At 52.2% G+C, this 20,657-nt stretch overlaps 1 protein-coding gene across 5 annotated transcripts in view; it reads right to left on the bottom strand.

The window, feature by feature from the left end:
- LOC308069563 (discoidin domain-containing receptor 2-like) overlaps window positions 1-20,577 on the bottom strand; it is a 77,785-nt gene extending 57,208 nt beyond the window's left edge. For 2 of the 5 annotated variants that reach the window (XM_080402054.1, XM_080402052.1), the window contains exon 1: window positions 5,824-20,577. The gene's annotated coding sequence lies outside the window, so the exon portion shown is untranslated. Of the gene's footprint in view, window positions 1-5,078; window positions 5,595-5,630; window positions 5,783-5,823 lie in introns of those variants that run through there. The other 3 variants (XM_080402057.1, XM_080402055.1, XM_080402056.1) reach the window with 3 other exon arrangements.
- Between the last annotated feature and the right edge of the window lie 80 nt (window positions 20,578-20,657).

Raw genomic sequence — 20,657 nt, 5'->3', positions numbered from 1 at the left:
AAGTTTGGGATTTGAAATTTTCCCCACCCAGTCTGATTCCAATTTTTATTTTCACTTTTTTTTTAGAGAGAGAGATTGAAAACAAATGGCTCCTTGACTCTTATTTCCATAATCAGTATTAGTAAAAAAAATAATATCTGTTTTTGCATAACTAATGCCTTCTTGATTGGAAGAAGTAATTTCAGGCACAAAGGAGCCCTGGCATCAGAAAAGTGCCTCTCTACCTTGCCTGTGAGAACAGGTTGTACTTTATAAAGTTATTGGCAACAAAAGTTTTTAGCTTGGTCTCCTGTGCTGGGAACACCATCCAACATCACTTTAGAACAGCTTTGCTTAATTTTCAACATTCTTAAGCGATGGCTGTGATTACTTTGGAAGAAGCAGCCTTTCCATTAAGTACACCTTAGCCCAAGTTGCCATCAAGAGAAGTGGAAAACAGCATCCCTTTTGAGAGGTACCAGAGATTGGTGGGATCCTCTGTGGCAGAACATCAGCATCAAGTCCTCCCTGCTCAGAATGTTCTCATGCATCAACAGAAGAACTATCATCAATTCTACATAAATTCCTCTGCTGAAGCCAGCAGAAAAACGTCTGTGGAATTAAAGCAGATGAGAGCCTTCCCTCACTTGGCCTTATCCCAACACCACACACACTAAAGAGAGAAACAGAGCTAAGGAAGGATGAAATGCTTCCTTGCTATCTCATGTTGCTGTCCAAGCAACAGGGACCCAGCACTTGAGAGCATCCCTTGGTATTATTTATATTCAGAAAGCTCTTGCTGGAGCACAAAGCCATCCTGAAGACGGATGCTTTCACAGTCTCTTGTGTTTTGTATGTGCCATGAGGACACTGGGCATGTGACTTGCGTATTAAAACTTTCTCACTCGCTAGTCTAAGTTCAGAGATTCTTTCCCCGAAGAACGCACTGAATGATCTCATCTGCAAGCAATCAGCCTGAGAAATCAGCTTGTTAAAGGAAGCTTCTAGGAAAGGAGAGATGTCTCTGGAGAATTTGGGGGCCTATATTATTTTAACCAGTTTGTTAAAACCCCAGCTGCTCTCTCCCCACTGGAGTCACACAACCAAGAAACCATTTCTCCTCCCATACAACTCCAGACAGCAGGACAGTTTGCCAACACCTGACTGGAGCATCATGTTTTCATTCTCCACAGCCTGAAAGCACTCACATTTTCTTACAAACTCATTTTAAGCAGGTGCTGGAAGAGTGCAAGAACAAACTCAGAGCTGCAAGTTGAGTAGCATCCAGAAAAGCAATCCATTGAACATGCAACAGTGGTGACCTGAATGCGTAAGAACATTTTCTTAATTTCTGAGTATGTATTTCAGTACTCCCCCACAATTATCACTCGGACCCTAAACACACACCCAAACAGAAGAATAACCAGTATAGTGGGAGCTCTGAAGAGGAGTAAGGGAACAATAAGCTCACTGGAAAGCCAGCTTTACCCTGAGATTGCTGAAAGTGGTGTAACAGAATTTTACATCAGTTTCCGGTGACGCTGCCAGGAGCATCCAGAAAGCTTAGACTCTGCCCATGGGCACCCCTCCCACAAGGCAGCATCTTTTCCTTCCCAGTGAAAACCTCAGGGAAGCACGAGTAGTGCAAAGCACATAGGAAATGAAGTGCAGCATTTGATTCCCAGATTATACTCTGTTCACATTTGCAGGGCCAGCTGCACCTTGTTCGTTTAGAAGGAGCACTACAGTGAGTAGAACAAGCAGTGTGACTCGTGCCTGCAAACTCAGTCACATTTGCATTCCCTGAGCTTTCAGAAGGACCACCACGCTTCCACCCCAAAGGGGAGGCAGGGAAGATGAGATGAGGATCCTGCCTTTCTTCCATGCAAGCTCTCACACCCTGCATTAGCTGCTGTCCACAGCATCTCCCAGGCAACCCTTTCTTAGCTGCCCCTAGTTCGTCATTCAAGCACTTTGAAAGACTTTCCTTAAACTTCCTGCATAGAAATCACTGTTTAACGTTCAACACAGAAGAAAAAAGTAAAGCCTCTAACGAAACAGTCTCTAACAAAAGAGATCAGGAGGACTGAGCACTTGGCTCTTCCCAGCCATGGCTTATTCAGAGTGATTATTCACTAATTCCAGCACCTATTCTCAGTTCAACTTGCAAAAGTAACTGTTATGAAACAAACAGAAGAAAGCAAAGATCAGAATGGGAAGGTAATACCATGACAGCAGAGAATCAAGTTAACTGCACTCAGTTCTTCCTCAGTTTGTACCTTTACTAAAGCTACTTGCTACTCTTCAAAAAGATGACCTACAACCTCAAACCATAGTTCTCAAACCCACTGTGAGAATCACTGTGAGGGACTTTGCCCTGTACAATGCAAGATGACAGTCACAGTGAAACTGTTTTGATCAATGGTGACACCTTCTAGCTCCAAACGCAACCCTCAACCTCACAACAATTTGAAATATTGCCCTAAAGAAGCTTTTTGCTCTCTGTGTCTTTAAGAAAAAAGAAACACATTGCTTTCTTCAACTGCAAACATACAGGCTAAACAATGTTATGAGACAAAAAAAGTCTCCATCAAGCTCTGTACTCCCTAGCCAAGTTCCTAATTTACTTAGATCAAGATCAGACACCCCCCCCAAACATATGTCTGCTACTAAAATCAAGGTGCAGGACAGCCACCCCCAAATCCCTGGGAAACCCCCATCTCAGAAAACTCAAAGCATAAAGGGGGGGCAATATTGAAGGGCTCAGCTGCCACCTCCTATGGCATAGCTTCTCAACCAAATCGTGAAGGGGAAGAAGAAAAAGGAGATTTTCCAGTTCAAGTTCCAACTCCTTTTTAAAAATCAGTTTATAACCACTAAAATAAACACAGTAAGAACAACTGTGCAGTAACTGGGAACCTGCAAAAACAGCTGCAGTTTAAGAGGCAACGTCTGGCAAACACCAGCAGATACGAACAGCCCAAGGGAACAGCAGGACATTCGGGGAATCAAACAGTGAATTTCACCTACAGGCTCATCAAAAAACTCCCTGAAGTTGATCCAACCAGAAAATGCAGGGCAGAGGCAACTATTCTCTCTGTGCCGTTTACCACTGTGGTGGGCATCTGCTCCCTGTCAGATCTACCTCCCTGCTGAACTCCTCTCTCCTCCTGGATGCCCAGGCCTCTCCCATGCCCCTAACTGCCCTGTGCTGCCTTAGCCCAGCTGAGAGCACCCCAGCATGCCTGACTGGCCACAGGGAGAGATTCAGAGCACAGTTGCCCCGCTCCCCAAGTACATCACCTGGATGGGCACACTGTTGCCTGCACCGCTCTCCACTCAGCAGGGGCTCTAGGCTATTTCTCTGGTACCCAAAAAGTCTTCTCATGGGAAGCTGCCGGTCCCTCCAGGGCACAGACCCCCAGTCCAGCCAAACTCTCTGAGAAACAGCCACCACAAAGGGAAGGAAGGGCAGGAAACCCTGAACAAGCAGCATACTCCTAAGACACCAGTTCTTGCATATTTCAACTGTTTTGAAATCCCTCTAGGACATCTTCAGAAGATGAGTGACCACATCAAATGGTGCAGAACTGCAGCAACAAGTAGCATTCCTGAAGTCATCCCAGAGTCCTACTGCCATTTCACCTTTGGACTCCAGCCAAGATAATTCCCCAGTATTTGGACACTCATAAGATTTTCTGACACTTTCTTCTCAATGACTACTTAGAATTCAAAGACCCAAATCTCCACTCAGTGTTATTCAATGAGCTACCTCAAGCCTCAATAGACAGCTGCATGTTTTGGACATCCTCCTTCCCTGCAAAGTTGACAGTTTGCACTAACACCCAGTTCCAGTTGTTCTTGGCTCTCCGTCCCTCACCACAGACCTGTGCTCTCCATGGCCAGGCTTGTCACTGCGCACAAAAACCACATTCAGGAAAGATGCAACAAATGAAGGTTTTCCTGGACAGTGAATTGAATGAAAAAGATGAAGGTTCCTGGGAAAGGCAAGGAGCCAGCTCCAAGGGAAAAGGCAGGTCACCTGGGCAATTTGCAGGGGAGAAGAAGGACAGAGCACCTCAAGGTCTCACAGGGACTGCTCCTGAAAGTTTAAGATGCTGCAGATTTTCGAACTGTAGCCTACAACCATCAGAAGGCCACAGATAACTTGGTAACAGCAAAAGAAAGCTCATACACACCGATATCTGCCCAGGCAACAAGCACACACCTGGATAATAGATACAGGCCTTCTTAAAATATAATTACTTTCCTTAATTATACACCAGAGGCCAGAACCCACAGGCTGAGCAAGCCACAAGTGGCATGGGGGCTAATTCACAGAGCTTCTCTTGATTTCAACGGCCCACGGTACGCAGACAATCAGATTAAACGGACACCAGAGCCTTTCTAATTTTATGGTCCACAGAGAGGAGGCAGGAATGGCTGATGGAAGAGCAGCAAGGCCTCTCTGCCCACACACACCACTGCTTCTGGCTCCACAACTGGAGAACTGCCACTAAAGGGCTTCTTTAAAGAACTTTCTTTTACAGTGGAGTCAGTTGAAGAGAAAAAGAAGAGCTCGGCATTTAAAACTGAAGCGTTTCAAAATGTTGGTTTATCTTTTAACTTCAAAAGAAGAGGAATACAAGTGAAACAAATCTCAGTTGCTCCCTCATCAAATTTTTCCCTTTCTGCCTCCAACAAAGCAAGGCACCCTGAGCTCCACTTGATCAAATTTTCTTTTCTTTCCTCTTCCCCTTTGGCTTACAAGATGCTGCTAGAGAAGCTGTGAGGAAACAGTCCTAGATTCTCATACTTTTGTCTTCTCCCAATCCCCATTCCCTTACAGAAAATTCAGAAGCCAGGTGAGCCAAAGAAACAGCAAGCTAGCGCATCCAGCGCAAACAGGAAGAAATGGAAAAGCACCGATGAACAAGAAACTGAAAGACTGAGTATCAACCAGAAAAGGTCCAAACAAAAAGTTGAAAACCAAAGTTTTCCCACAGAGGTATACTTAAAGAAAAAAAAAAAAAGGTCTTTCTTTCACAAAGGGAAAAAAACCCAAGCAGATGACACCGTCGGCCAGCACAAGCATCCACCTCTCAAGCTTGCAAGGACAAACCAGACCGTGGGACCTGCGTGTAACTGCCACCACCGTTACACCGCACAGCTTACTCTGCCAGCTGCTGGCGGGGCCACAGAGCCCCCCAACGCGGATCCAGCCGCGGGGCAGCAGCCGGCGGCCGGTGCGGGTCGGTGCTTGGCCGCGGGGCCCGGGGGCAGCCCCCGCCGCGGGGGCACCCTGCGGAGCGGTGCTGAGCCCGCTGCCGGCCGGCGGCCTAACAAAGGCTGGAAACCCCACGAAATACTGCTGGCAGCGCTGATTAGAAAGGTCTCTCGCCGCACGTTACTGCCTGAAAACACCGAACTGTCCAGAGTAGCGTTTCAACAGGTTTACGCGCTCCCGCACAGCCGAGGGAGTAAGCCCCGCGCTGCAGCCCGCACGGCACCGGGCGGCGTGCCCCAGCCCCGGGCGACTCGCCCGCCCGGCCCCGGCCCGCCCCCGGCCGCAGCAGGAGCCGGGCGCGGCCGCAGGGGACCCGCTCGGCGCCCCCCGCCCCACGGGAGGCCCGGAGCCCCGCCGGCTTTACCGAAAGGCGCCCCGGGAGCGGCCCCGAGCTCTTCCCGCACTTACGGCCGCCCAGCGGCCGGCCGGGAACGGGGCGGGACGGCGGCGGCCACGGCGCCGGGCCCGCGGGCAGCCGGCGGGACGGGGCGGCCGCCCCGGGCGGCGCCTCCCCCGTGGCGGCGGGCGGGGTGGGGCCGGGGAGCCGCCGCGCTTACCTGAGGGACCGGGCGGCGGCGGCGGGCGGGCGCGCTGCATCACGGCCCCCTTCCGGCCCCGGGCGGGCGAGGGCGGGGGCGGCCGCGGCCGCGCCGCTCTTAAAGCGACAGCTCGCGGGGGCGCGCGGCGCCGCGGGGCCGCGGGGGCGTCGCTATGGCAACGCGGCGCGGAGGGCGGGAGCGGCGGCTCGCCCGGCGCTGGGCCGGGGCCGCCCGTGGGCAGCGCCCGGGGCCGCGTCGCCCGGGGCCTCGGGGCTGTGTCCCCGTGTCCCCTCATCTTCCGTCTGCCTCAGGTCCCCGCCATGTCCCCAAGTTCCCCACGTGCCTCAGGGCTGTGTCCCCATGTCCGCACGTCCTGCTTCAGGGCTCTGTCCCCGTGTCCCCGTGTCCTTCGTGTGCCTCAGCGCCCCGCCATGTCCCCACATCTTCCATGTGTCTCAGGGCTGTGTCCCCATGTGTCTCAGGGCCCCACCGTGTCCCTGCGTGCTCCGGGCTGAGTCACGTTCCTGTAACACCCAGGTGCCTCAGGGCTGAGTCACGTCCCGTGCACCTCGGGGCCCCACGGTGTCCCCCTGTGCCCCCATGTCCCCCTGTGCCTCAGGGCTGAGCTGTGTCCCCATGTGCCTCAGGGCTGTGCCCCCATGTCCCCCTGTGCCTCAGGGCTGAGCTGTGTCCCCATGTGCCTCAGGGCTGAGCTGTGTCCCCATGTGCCTCAGGGCTGGGGCCCCACCATGTCCCCCTGTGCCTCAGGGCTGTGCCCCCGTGTGCCTCAGGGCCCCACCGTGTTCCCAGGGGACCCCCCATGCCTCAGGGCCATGCTGTGTCCCCATGTCCCTCTGGTGTACCTCACGCCCCCGCCACATTCGCAGGTTACCTTATATACATTAGAGCCCCCTCATGTCCCCCTGTTGCCCCTCATCCCTCAGGTCACCGCCATGTTCCTCAGCCACCATGGCATTGCCCTTGCTCCCCAGCCACTGCCACCTGCCCCAGGTCACCACCTTATCCCTGAGGGTCCCACCCCTGCCGTGGTGCCAGCAGGTCCCTCCTGCTGGCCCAGCACCCCCAGCGCTGTGATGGCACTCCGTGGCGTGGGGCCACCGGCCGGTTACAACGGCCTCTCCCACACCTGCCTCTTTTTAACAAACTTGACGTCGATTCAGCTCGTTTTTACAGCGATGTCAAAGGAGACGGGCCCTTCCCTGGGGCTGCCCAGGCACACGGCCTCCAACAAGCTGAAGAAAGCAAATGTGAGTGGGAAACTCTCCCGGGCAGGAGAAAGGGAAGGAAGGAAAACCCTGTTTACCGGGGACAGGGTGTGCTCGGAGGAGATGTCCAGCACACCAGGTAAAAACACAGCCAAAACATTAGTGACCAGCTGGACGGAGTGACACAGCCTCCAGGCATAAAGTAGCTGGACTTTTTGAAGATACTGTTTATGAGCAAGTAACAGTGAAGAATGTTGCTTTGCTCCAGGAAGCAGAAACACTGGGTGTCAGGGTAATCCCATCGTCCTTGTGATCAAACTTTTTGTCTCCCAAACAGAATTTTCACTCCTTTTTTGCTGCACGAGTGAACACGAATCAGTTTTCGATTTGATGGCTTTTAGCTCTGTTGAGTAGCTCTCTAACGCTGCAAGGCAAGAAGAGGTACAGACCCTGGCACATCTTCACTAGATTGCTCATTTATTTATCATTTCCCCTGACTTTTGTCTTCTGAAGTCTTCTTTACAGCAGTCTTTTCAGCCTACCCTTTCTCAGACAAGCAGTTGTGCAACGCAGTAGCGCAGCACGCAATATCTAGGTGAGGCAGTGCAACAAAAAAAGCGTTTTAATATTTTCTCCATTACGCTTCTGGGACACCGTCAGTCCAACCTAGGCAGAGCCAGAGGGTGAGCAACGCCCCTCGCAAAAGCAGCTGTGGTTATAACTCCCATGGCACGCCTGCGCAGGGAGCAGCGGCGGTGCCCTCATTGCACAGCGAGGGGATGCAGTGCTGGCTCCTACATTTTCGGGCAACTTGAAAAGCTGCCACAGAGCTTCCTCTGCTAGTGAGGTTACGGACAGTCTTCTTACAGCTCCCTCAGAAAAAATACTGAGCACCTCTGTGGCTGCTCTAGATGGGCATGGGGACAGGGGGTCAAGTGTTCATGTTGTCGGATCAGGGAAATATGGCCAGAGGTACCCCTTTAGGAGCATCTTGGAGTGCTGCATCTCAGTGTGCTTGGTCCCCTAGGACACATCTATTCTACTAAATTAAGCAGCTCCTGGGGACACTGCTGGGTACAGGGATGTGATTATATGTAATGGCAAACCGCCGGTATGGTCCCTGGCCTGGGTTTGATGTAGTGCATCCATCATGCTCCCCTGGGACCATTCCAGGCAGGGAACATGGTGGGAATGTCCCAGGGGCTGCTCCCAGTACACATCTGGATGCTGTCTGCATTAGAGGCCAAGAGATTTTACCAAGCAGGGGTGTGTGCTGGAGCAAAGGACTCTGTGCCCGGTAGCAGGACTGGGGGACTCTGGGGCAGCAAGATGGGGCTGAGATCGCCTAAGGGGACTTGGACAGGGAAGAGGTTGGAGGGACGGCTGGTATGAGGAAAGAAGGGGCTGGGGCTGGAGCATGTATGCTCTGGAGCATGCAGAATGGGGAACTGGGGACTCTGGAAGATGAAGGAGTGAGATGTAGGCTCTGGCCCGTGGACAGCAGGTGGGATTGGAGGCGTCTGGGGCAATAGAGCTGGGCTGCAAGGGCCCCCCTGTGCAGAAAAGGCAGCTACTAGCAGGAACCACAAGCCTTGCAGGGCTGGAAATTCAAGTGCGGAACTGAGTCCTGGCATGTCCCTCCTACAGAGCCTGTCTGTTATCCCCCCAGGGCATTCCAGGGCTCCCAAAGCTGCCCTGGCAGGCTGCCCATCCCCTGTGAGCTCAGCTGGACCTGGTACACGTATCTCTAAACTGCCCTGGCAATGCACAGGCCTGGGAGTAGCTACAACAGGGCTGGGCAAGGCTCAGCTGCGTGACAGCCCTCACAGCACCGTGCTGTGGACCAGGAATGTGCCCCCCTAGCAGCATCCTTCACTCCTGCCCTCGCTCTGAGCTGGTCCTGCCACGTTAGGGCGGGCCAAAAGCAAGTGCCGCAGCAAACAGGAACGTAGCAGGTAGGAGCAGGGGCTGACCACAACATGAAACGCTAGACTTCAATGCAACAGGTTACAGCAGTCCTTTTTGTATTTCGCTCATTCAAGCCACCAGGTTGGAAATGAGTTTTCAGCGGTTGCATTGACTTAAGCTGTCAATATCTGGCTTAGAAGTCGGTTGACGGCCGCCTTTGTTACATCCGCATTACCGGATACCTCAGCTTGCCGTCCTGTGCTGTACGGAACAAGAGAACATCTCACCTGTAAGACTCAGCGATGGGGGGTTTATATTTCAGGCACCTGCATCTGTTTTGCTGGGTTAGGCCCCATCGCGCTAGTTTATTTGGACAGGTTCCGTTTTCCCACCACACCAGCCCTCTCGCAAGGCGGTGACAGGACCCCGAGCCATTTCTTGCGTGTGCGCCATTGCGGTGTCGCCGTTCGGGTGCCTGGAGCGCTGCAGGCCGCTGCCTCTGCTGCCCCCTCGTGGTGCCTCTGGGCTCTGCTGGGCTGGGGGGAAGCCCTTGCTCACCAGGTTCGCAACCAACCCTGCAAGATTTCACCACCACCACCACCACCATTGTAGAAAGACCTTTCCCTTTCCCACAACCTTTACAATTCCAGAATTTTCCAGACTCCATCTTCAGTTATTCCTTGTGATTGCACGCCTTCCCCTGCCTACACAAGGGATGCAGAGCCCCTCTGAAGGGCTTGTCCTGGGCCACCACCCACAGAAGTTGTGTTCCAGCTGATACTTGCTCCACACAGTTCCCTGGCTGCACATGGACAGATTGCACTTTTTTTTTTTTTTTTTAGTAGAAATTAAGCAGCTGCATTCTGTGAGTGATTCAGCTTTTTCAGCTGCAGTTTTTTTGAGATAAGCAGGTCCCTCTGCATTGCCGTGGGCTGCAGCTCCTTGCTCTTCTCTGTTTTGGCCTGCCGTGCTGCGCTCGGTTTTTCCACACCTCTTCTGCAATCACTGCATGTGTGATCCAGCTTCCTTCCATCTCTGGGTCACGTGTGGCTGCTTCAGTTCATTATGAAACATCTGAGTTCTGCTCTTATCGGGGCCTGAGGAACTAATTGCTGTTGCCATGAGAAGACCTGCTTTCTGAGACACATTGCTCAGTGAACAGCTATGTGAGGCACACTAGCTGTCTGTCATCACGTGGCATGGAAAAGATCTGATTTAAGTCCCAGGTAAGAGGTTGGCCAAGGAGGTGGTGAAATCTCCATGCCTGGAGATTTTAGAAGTTGGTCTGAACAAAACCCTGAGCAACCCTGCAAAAGTTTGTTCTTCTGCAGAGTGGAAGGTTGGACTGAAGAGCTGAAGGACAAAGCTGGGGGCTGCAAAGGCACAGCGTGGCCTTTTGGGACTGACCTTCATGGCGAGGAGTCCTCATACATGAGATACATGAGTCTAGAGCATGGACATGCTTTGGAGAAGATTTTCCAGGTAGCCTTTCCCCAGGCAGGCTCTTCCCAGGGAGTGGGGCTGGGGAAATCCCGGGCAGATTACTCAGACTTTCCTCAGGATGCCTAAATTAGGGCAGCTGAATCCCAGCCTCAGGGGCTGGCTGATAAAGCAGCCCAGGAAATTCAGTAAGTTCAAAATATCATCCACTGAAAATCCTGGACTCTGCATTTCCAGCAAGGAGCCATGAGTGGCTCTTTGCAATAAGCCCCATGGCTGGACAAGGAGCAGAACCAGGTCCTGAGCCATATTTCTTTATTTCTAACTCAGGCAGCCTGCTCATGTCTGGGAGGCAGCAGCCCCACTCCAAGCTGCATCTTGCTTTTTAGCCCCCAGACAGCATCACATTCACTTTGTCCAAAAAATTGGTGGCTGATCCCATAATTCACGCACAGAACCACAAAGTGCTGCTGAACTCCCAGTAACCCATAAACGCAGAAATGGCAGAGGTGTCAGTTAGAAGAGATCACTGGTGAACCCTAGTTTGACCTTCCCCTCAACCAACCCTCCTTCCCAGCATGTCCCATGGTTTTCTTTAGGGGCCTCCCAGCGTTTCCCCAAGGAGATATCTTATCCCAGTGCTGTGGTTCATACCGTGCCCCATCTCCCCAACTGGAGCCGTAGCACCTGACCCAGGTCCATGAACCCTCTCCCAGTGCTGGGCACCAGTGTGTCGGTGTCTGGGTCCTGCTGTGGCTCTGACCCCACTATTCTTGCTGGTTGGACAGTTTTATTTCCCCAGGAAGGTCAGCACTTCCCAGCACATGGCAGCGTGGCAAATCTTAATTTTAAAATCTCAGATGAAACATGTTGTGAAAGTCTGATCTTGGCAGTTTTATTCTTACAACGTAACAGAGGGAGGAAAGCATACAGGATCTTTGCACTCTCGTCACTTCAAGAGCTGAGCTACTTTCTGCTAATTTGTGAGAACTGACACTAAATGACAACATGCAAATAAAGGCACTGGAAAAAGTTATGCAACAGTGACAGGTAGGTTAGCAGAGTACAAACCCGACCCAGGAGTGTAAACCTAACTCCTACAGCCTTTTGTTACAGCTCTTGGAAACCACAGTCTCTCATCGCAGCCACAAACAAAATCAGCAGTGAAAACTGCACGGCTCTTCCTGCAGTCCTGGTCTTTCATCGAAGTCTCTTCTGGCCAGTGCTGGCCCCTGTGTCACCAGAGTCCTGGTGTCCCCTTGGAGGGGTGCAGGAGTTCACAGGCCACCTGCTGCTGACGATGGTGCTCCAGCAGCTGATGTCCGAGAGCAGGAGCAGGAGGTCAGCTTCTCACACACAGTTTAGTGCTCTGCACGGGAGAAACTGGTCAAGCATCGCCTGCAGAAGGCGTGTGGATGTCTCCTTGCTTGTTGCGGCACATTTGCCGTGGTTTGCCTGGGAGGCTGGTGCCCATAAGCTGATGTGGAAATAATTGCCGGGGCCTCTGAAACAGCCCTGTCTTCTCTGGAGCTGTTCCCTGCAGCCCCGAGCCCTGCAGCCGGCAGCGATGCTGGCGCACAGAGTGGCTGCTTTCTAAGGCCTTTTCCCCCAGCCAGTCTCTCTTGCTCAGGATCCTCAGTTAAGACCTGCATGAGGACGATGCCAACAAAGAAGAGCAGCCACCGCTTGACTAGGTCTTTCTCCTGACGTGGCAAATATTTTCTCACCTGGGCTGGGTACAGCACCCTTCTGGCTTTTCTGCTTCGCTTTGTTGGAAGGCCTGGAGGTCTCCCGACAGTTCGGACAGCAAGCATCGGCCTGGACAGACTTTCTGAATTGTTTTTCAGCAGATCTGTGCTGGAGAAAATATTTTCTCTGGTGTAAGACAGCATGTCCTTAGCAGCTTGCTGTGATAGCTCTGAAAGCTGGGAGAGCTCTCTGAAAATACCTCTTTGCTCAAAGATGGTTTTAATTCAAAAAGCAGACCGGTGAAATAATGTTAAGAAATATTAGTAATAACAACAGCACGTTTATTCATTCTTATTAAAGCAAAAAATGCAGAACCCCAGAGCGGAACTCTTGGAGTGATTTATGCATCTTCCTGGGAAGCTCTTCTTTGATTTCTCTCCCTACTCCTACCTGTGCTATAAATACTTGCTTTGATGAGTGAAGTTGTGATGGGAGGAGCTCAGCTGACTCACAAACTGCTCTGGAATGTCTCTGCTCCCAGCACCACGGATCTGCCCGTGGGCACTCTTTGCTAACAGGAGTGGGAGAGCACGCTCCAAATTTTCTCCTGCCCAGTTCCGTTCTCCTTTATTACAACTGTCTATCACAAGACTTTGCCTCAAGATATTTCAGTGCTTTTGAGAGCATATCCTTCATTAAAATTCACCTATCTGCTATAAAGAACAAAAGCGGAGTCTGAGGACAGGCATGATTTCACCTTCCTCCCCTGCCTTCCCATCCCAGCTGCCAGGATCGCTGGCCTTGAGCTGGAGAGGCGGAGGTGGGAGACCCCAGTTTCTGTTATGACCCTGTGCAGTCTCAGCACTCTGCCCCAGAAAACAAGCAACCTCAGCACTTGCTCTGGCAAGCTCAATCTCAGATATGCCCAGAAAAGGAAAGAACAACACTCACATTCAAATTCTTGGTGCCTTATGATAACTAAACAGAGCCTGAAAGGGCTGAGTGCCCTCAAACCTGCTGGAGAAGTCTCCAGCTCTCTTGGACCTTTGTCATGAACTTAGAGGATTTAGCTGCAAATTTCATGCATCTTTGTCAGCACTGGGCATCTCACACCTGCACCGAGCGGGTGGGAATGAAAGATGGACTTCTGTAAAACAGCCAACCAGCTCTGGATGGCTAATGTAAAATCAAACATATCTTGATCTCTCCTAAGTCTTCCCAGGCAGCCTTTAGCCACCACAAAGCAGCAAAGGGCAAAATTCAAATTTTAAAACTGTTCTTTGATAGCTCTTCTTGCCCTTTGGGTTCCCTAACGTTGCTTGCTTTCTGCTTCTTGGAAGAACAAAGTGATATTGGCTTTAAGTCACAAGGCACCAAACGTCTGTGCTTTCAGCACTGTCAATCACCATCATGTCCCCTGCTGTCATGATGTGAAAACTCTCAGTCATCAGGCTTATTCGACGGGAAACTAAGTCTTAGGCAAAACCAACATGCAGCAACTAACACAGTGACTGGCACGCATGGAGTCCCATCTCTAGATAGGTACCACCCAGCACCTCCAAGGTGATGGTCATTAGTTCCACATGGCAACACTGCTTGTGGCTTTTGCTGTCACCCCTAATCCCCATTCAAACCAAGTGCTGGAGCCAGTGGCTCACCTGAAGACACTTGCTGCTGAAAAACACCTTCCTCAGGGCAGTCTCTTATGCTGCCCAGATGAGCGCTTAAACCTGAGACACAGCCAGGGCTTAAAGACAGAACTTTAATGGTCCTCAGTCATCTTTTTCCTCCACCACAAGGCAAAGTCCAGAGGGCTGGAAGACAAATTGCTGCTTCCAAAATTACCTGCCTAATGACAACTTTTGGCAAGGCAACTCCTAAGATGTAAGGAACGGGCTCAAGCAGCCTCTGTAGTCACCATCTCTCACGGAAGCTGGTCAGGGTGGGGTAAAATTGCTTGTCCCTTAACTCTGATGGCTAAAGCTGTGTTCAGTGGCCATGCCCTAGCTGCACTCCCTGCCGAGCATCCGCCTCCCACGACTGGTGCAATATTGTCAGGCAGCACCTAAATTATGTAACTGGTTTAAAAGAAGCACATGATAAGAAAATAATTCATGGGGATTGCTGCTGCTTTGCCCTGTGGTGCCTGAGCCCTCAGACCCACCCTGGTCCCGACACATGAATGTCAGGCTGGAGGGTCAGTAACGAACCCTCCCACCCCGAGGCCATGGGTTTGGGGCTGGCCGGGCTCAGTTCAGAGGAGAAAGTGCTACAGGCAGGTGCCTGAACCGGACACCAAATACACCTGGATGTTAAACATTCAGTATTGCATTCAGCTACCCCCTTTATTTCAACCAGGATCATATCCAGGAGACAGATCAGCTCCATTTCTTCCAGCTGTCCCATTATATAAGCTGCATTTACCTCAGCGCAGTTAATGGGCAGCTCCCGATGGACAGGAGCATCCTGTCCTGACTCCTGCTCTGGCACCAACAGCATCACCTCGTGTTAATCATGTAGAGGTTTCTCAGTGATGTTCCACATCTTGCATCTCTCATGAGCCTAATCCATCTCACCAGCATTGCCCAACACCCAGCTGTAGGGAGGCGAGTAATAACCCAGCCTCCAAATGAGCCCCAGGAAAAGGGGTCTCTACCTGTAGGGACAAATCCTGTTCTTATTGGCAATGATCGTTCCCCAGTAGCTTATTGTCATGTGAGTATTACGCAGGGATGTATTTATAACTCCCGGTGAGCTTGTCCAAGCAGGTCACTGGATCTTCCTCAAGTGAGAAGAACTAAGATGAATCAGCACTGCAAGAAGCAGATCTTCAGCCCACCAGGTGCAAGGAGAGGAAAACCAATTTCTGTTGAGCTGGATCCAAAGAATTGAATTTCATCAACCCCCTCTAACCCAGTGACTTCAGTGCATTTCATCAATAGATCACCAAAGCCAAAAACTGAGCCTTGAATGCATCAGGAGCAGCACTCAGAGATGGAGGTGCTGGACCTTTAGGATAAGGGTGCAACCTGAAAGCCCATGGGATGTGTCACGCGAGTAAAAGCACCAGCACGGAGTGGCTTTTGCAGCTGAAGATGACAGAGGCCACAGCACTGGTGGAGCTGAGGACACTGGGTCATGTCAGGCCAAGGTGCTCTGCAACATTCAGTACAGCGTTCCGACCTCAAGACATCCAAGAATTGCGGCGCTGTTTGTGCTAAAGAAGTCTGCAGGGAGGGGCAGAAACATCCATTACATCATCGGAAATAGCTGGAGCTCACCTGAGGCATGCAAGCCCTTTTTCACGGAGAGAGAAGCAACAACCTCAAAGCTAAGGACCAGCTTATGCTCAAAGCAAAACCTTAGAACTGACTTTCCAAGGTCCCTGCAGCACCTCATCATAGGCGAAGCAAGGCTGTGACTCGGAAACCTTGATCCCATGGGGACATACGAAGTTATCTCAGGAAGAACTGGGCAGTTTGCTGTGGTCTATCAGAAACAGCGTGCGATAGTAACACCAGTTGTACGTACCTCTCCAGCTGCAGCCTTAGAAAAGCTACCGGGGAACTGAGAACCATGTGGTGACAATGTGGCAGCTGGGGAGGGCTGGGTGGGAACACCACATCGGATTCCTTGATATCAGTCATGCCTGCAACTCCTTTTGTACTTGCACACAGATCGTGTTGGGTGGCTCAAAATGTTTAAAAGAAAACCGTAAGTTCTAGGAATACCTTTCTCCCAGCTTCTGAAATATGTATTTATGGTATCTTGCCTGTTCTTCCAAGCAAAAAAATATGGGTCTGGTTTGAGTGAGAGTGTTTGGGTACTGCAGCACATTACAGGAGCAGGAGAGGGGCAAAGGTACAGGTGAAAACAGAGGGTTTAGCTGCAGTTAATCCTTTCTTTAACTTATCACTTGCCGGCCACAAAAATGTACACACATCTCATGGGGTCAGGTGCCAGGACCCGGTGAAGGATGGACTCCTTAGGACCGAATCCCTCCTGCCCCTCTGAGGAAACTGGAGCTGATGCCAAAAGTTAACAGAAGCTGTGGGGGTTTGGGGAGGTGCCCGAGCCTGGAGCAGCAAGGCTGGGAGCTGGGGATGGAGAGAACATGGTTGTCCCTCCCGGAGTAAAGCAACAAAATGCAAGTGCATTGCAAGATGCCCCTACAAAGATGACCTATAGCTCAAGGCGGCAGTGATGGCTTCCACGGCTCTAGCAGCAAACTAAGCAAGGCCTGGCCCACAGCTGCTGGCTTAGCGTGAGTTTGGACTGCAGGAACTCACTCTGTCCTCACTGTTGCATTCAGGAGCACAAGAGCTGGAATAACCTGGGGGCTGCCTGGGTACCACTTGGCCCCCGGGGTCCAACCCTGCCAAGGAAGCCTGGAGCATGAGCTGTGGCTCAGGCAAGGTTTTCTAGGTGGCCATTTCCCAGGCCTGAGTTCCTGGGAAGCCTCTTTCCAGGAAGCAGGGATGGGGAAATCCCAGGCAGACTTACTCAGACTACCTCAAGATGCCAAAAACTGGGATTCAGTTGAATCCCAGCTTGAGGGAGCCGTTAATGAAACACCACTGGAAGCACAGCATTGGTAAACTCAAAATAGCATCCACAGAAGATTCTGGCCCGCCTGCATCCTGCAAGGAGCCGTGAGCGGCCCCTTGCAGCAACCTCCAGAGCGGGAGGAGGACCAGAGCCGATGCCAAGTCCCACATCAGGAGCTCTGCTCCTGCATGGTGGCACAGGGAGCCACCGACCAGCTCCACATCTGTAACGGGGCAGTATTGAACCGTGCTGGGGAGGTCTGCCCCTTCTGCCGGTACTTCCCGGAGATGGCTACAGGTTCTGTGAGATAGCTCTAGATGTAGACCTAAAATCATGTCTAATACTTATTAGACCCTACGATCATATCTAATCTCTATCAATAAATTAAATCAATAAGGGAAAAGTGGCAAGGGGAAGTAAACAGGGTTCTAGATTAATTTACTTAAGTGATTAACTCTTCTGCATACTCTAGTTTCAATACTGGCTGATTCCCTTGTCCTTCTAACTCATTCCACCTGGGAAAATCAATCCATTCAGGGAGTTACTCACTGATCTCACCACACTTCCCCAGGCTGACAGTTTTCAGATACAGGTGCCTGAAACTTTGCGCCTAAATCCAGGTATTTTAGTAACTGAAACGAATCCACTACAGAGCAGTAACGTTAAATTGGTGTGACCTCTGTGAAAACTAAACACTGCAAGTAAGACCAGCCACGTGGCTGGGAAGGAGAAAGTTACAGCTGAACCCTTGACAGGCACCAAGGGGTGATAGAAGATGGGTGAAGTGGGACCTTGTGAGAGCACCGAGGCAGAGTTCTGGGGCTCTGGCTAAACCATCCTCTTCTGTCCCTAGGTTCAGCAGCAGCAGTTCTGCAGCTGCTCCAGTAAATCCATTTTGGTGCTTCGCTTCTGCAGCTACAGCAATTTTCCTGAAGTTTAACCTAAATCTCACTCTCCAGAGCCAACTCCACACCCTGCCAAGGAGGACCAGGCAAACCCAGCACCACTGTCTCCTATCTGCCAGTCTTTTGCATATTTGAAACCTCTTATCATGCTTCACCTGAAACTTTTCCCCAGGCTGCATCACACCCCCCCCCTGGCTCGCTCCCCTCCTCATTTTGCAGGCAGGGCGGCTGGTGCGCCGCAGCCCCAGGTCTCCCTCCCCAGGAGGGTGCCCAAATATGGCCACAGCGCTCCAGCAAGGCACCACGCATGGCCCCGCATTACTTCATCCCTTGCATATGCAACACACCTATTTATACGTTTTAATGGGATGTTTGCCTTTCTCACAACCCCGTGGTGTTATTCCATGTGTGGAGCGTGAGCGCTGCGATCCCCCCCGGCTTGTTTTCCTTCCAGCCCTTCACCCTCCCAGCCCTGGAACGTGCATTTGCTCACTCTCACCCTCCTCTGCAGCACCTTCTTTCAGACCTTTCCTCCAGTTTATGCCTTTCATCCCAAGCCTGTCTTCTGCAATGCTTGCACGCCTCTCAGCTCTGCATCCCCTCTAAATCCAATGGGCAGACAAACTCCCATCTCTGTCCTCCCCACTGTTTGGGCAATATTGAATTTCCCAAGCTCTGGAAAACTTTCCAGTTCATCCTAGTAACTATTAACAGCTATTCTTTGACTATCCTATCAGCTGTCAGGGGAGGGAATTAGACTCTACGGTCACAACTTAACTTGGAAAACGTTGGATGTTATTCCTCCCGTGCATTTGCTCCCATATTCACCTGTGCCTTTCTCCCCCTTGCCAAGGAGAGCGGGTGCTTGTCCTCCCTCCACCTTTCAGACTCACCCCATCACCCTGTGGTCTCAAAAGCCATTGCAGACAGTTCCCTCCGCACCCTCAGATGAATTGCATCATTCACAGCTATTGGGAAAGCTGTTACCTGAGCTGTCCTTGCTCTTTTCTCCCCTACTGCAATCTGTGATCTTCCCCTGCTATCACTGATGTTAAAATTTGCTTTCCTGGTTCCAGCTCATCTGTTTAGTGATGACCACAGGAGCTGGAAAGAAAGCAACAAAGCACTTAACCTTCCAGGGATCACCTGTAGCTTTTCCTTGCTGTGCGTGCAAGGGCATATCGTTAGTGTATGTGAAAATGGGTTGACTGTCACTCTTGCACCCCCTGCAAGTGGCATCTCAAATATGCACCTACCTGCAAACACTGTTCAGGTGCCCCAGGCCAATGTGCCGTGTCCTCTGTGGGCCTTGGCAGAGCCATCCTAACCAGAGGCACCTGCCAGCAAGGGCAAGGTCCTGCTGGGTGGGCACACTGCTGTAGGAGCAGCTCCAGCGACACTTGGGGAAGCTCGGGGACGAGGCAGGACCAGCAAGGCTGGCACAATGCTGTGGTGTGTAACAGAGCAGCTCTAGTCCAGTACTGTGCCATCACTGGAGCATCTTCCCACAGCAGAAAGCAATCCCAGGGAGGACTGAGCCTCACAGCCAGGCTGGCCACATCAGCCAGCATCCACCTCTGGAGGTGGCTTTAGACAGGCTCAGCTTGATTAACGGAGGCAGCTGGGATTAGCTCCTTTTTAGGAATATTTAAAGACGAACCTCTTTTCCTGGAGGCAGCTGAAGTTAGCCAGAGCTCATGCAGAACGTGTCCATGCGCTCACCTTCCTCTGGTTGGAGACAGGCCATGTCCGTGCAGAAACACAGGGCACAGCCCGTTTGCAGCCTCAGAGCCCCGGGCCACACGGAGCAGGCAGCCACGTCCCTGGCACAGGAGTGCCCTGGGAAACCTGGCCCCGGCGTTCCTGCCTGGAGTGCTCCAAGCCCACAAGCTTCATGAAAGCCGTTCATTATCAGCGTCTGTACAAAAGAAAAGCCTCCCAGCTTGCGTGTAGGACCGGTTTGAGGGTCAAGTGGTCTCCAGCTTTCAGCCCTTTCTCAGGAACCACTAAGGATCCTCCTGCAGCTGGAAAATGGAAGAGGCTGGATGGAAGGTTGTGCCTGACGACATTCCTACAGGTGACCGGGGGGCTGTGGGCACCAAGCAGAGCAGGGTCACTGCCCCAGTCCCAGAGGCTGGCTGCAAAACGATGGAGCCCTGCAGCTGAGCAGGGACTTGGGCAACACCCGTGGGTGCTAGGAGAGACACCACCAAAGGCAGCGGGTGCGTCAGTGCCCATGCCAGCAGGCAGGAGTTTGCTGTTTCCATATCTCAGCAGCCCACTTTGTCCAGACACCAGGGTTCCTGCAGATAGCATCCCACCTGAGCACCCGCAGGCACGATCCCCGGTGCCGTCCACTGCCAGTTGATGTGACAGGGACAAGCATGTGCCTGGCGGTCCCTGAGGCTGGGTGGGAGGGAGCAGCGTCAGTCCACGCATGGGCACAAGGCACAGTGCAGGGTTATCTGTCAGGAACCACGCACAGCACAGGGGGGGCATCTCCAACTCCAGCATGGAAAAGAAATGACCCTGGGATGGAGCAGGGGCCAGGCAGCCAGGGGTGGGTCTGCAGCACCATGCTGGGGTGCACACTCACCCCGGGGTACACCACAGGTGACACCTTCGCCTGCCAACTTGCTTACATGCTGCGTCACCCCAGGCTGCCCCCTTCCCCCCAGCAGCCCCAGCATTTTGTTCTGCAACTCAAAGCCAAGCTTCTTTGGGAGGGAAAGGGGTACAGGTGTTGGGAACCGCGTGTCCCCCAGCTCAGGGGGCTCTTCTGGTGCCATGGGGGAGTTCTGCCAACATGGGCTTCTCCACTGGATAATTTCAAGAGGAGAAACCATGGACAGGCTTTCCAGCCCAGCATCATCTCAGCCAAGGACACATTTACCCAGTCTCCAGCCCAGCCCCCCCTGTGCAGCTCTGGGGGGTGCAGGAGCTGTGTGGCACACAGCCTTTGCTGCACTCTGTGGGTTTTGGATGGGGCTTACCATGAGCATACCTTGAGGAGCTGCACACACTCCCCCCGCATCGAGGTGGACTGCAAGAAACACGCAGCAAAGCTGTAGCCTTCGCTCCCGATCCAAGTCAGCAAGAAGCACAGGCATGGCAGTGCAGCTACGTCGGCCCAGAA

This window comes from Falco punctatus, assembly GCF_963210335.1.
Source record: "Falco punctatus genome assembly, chromosome: 9".
NCBI classification, from domain to species: Eukaryota; Metazoa; Chordata; class Aves; order Falconiformes; family Falconidae; genus Falco; species Falco punctatus.
Note: the sequence above shows the minus strand (reverse complement) of the source record. Positions and strands in the feature narration are given on the sequence as shown.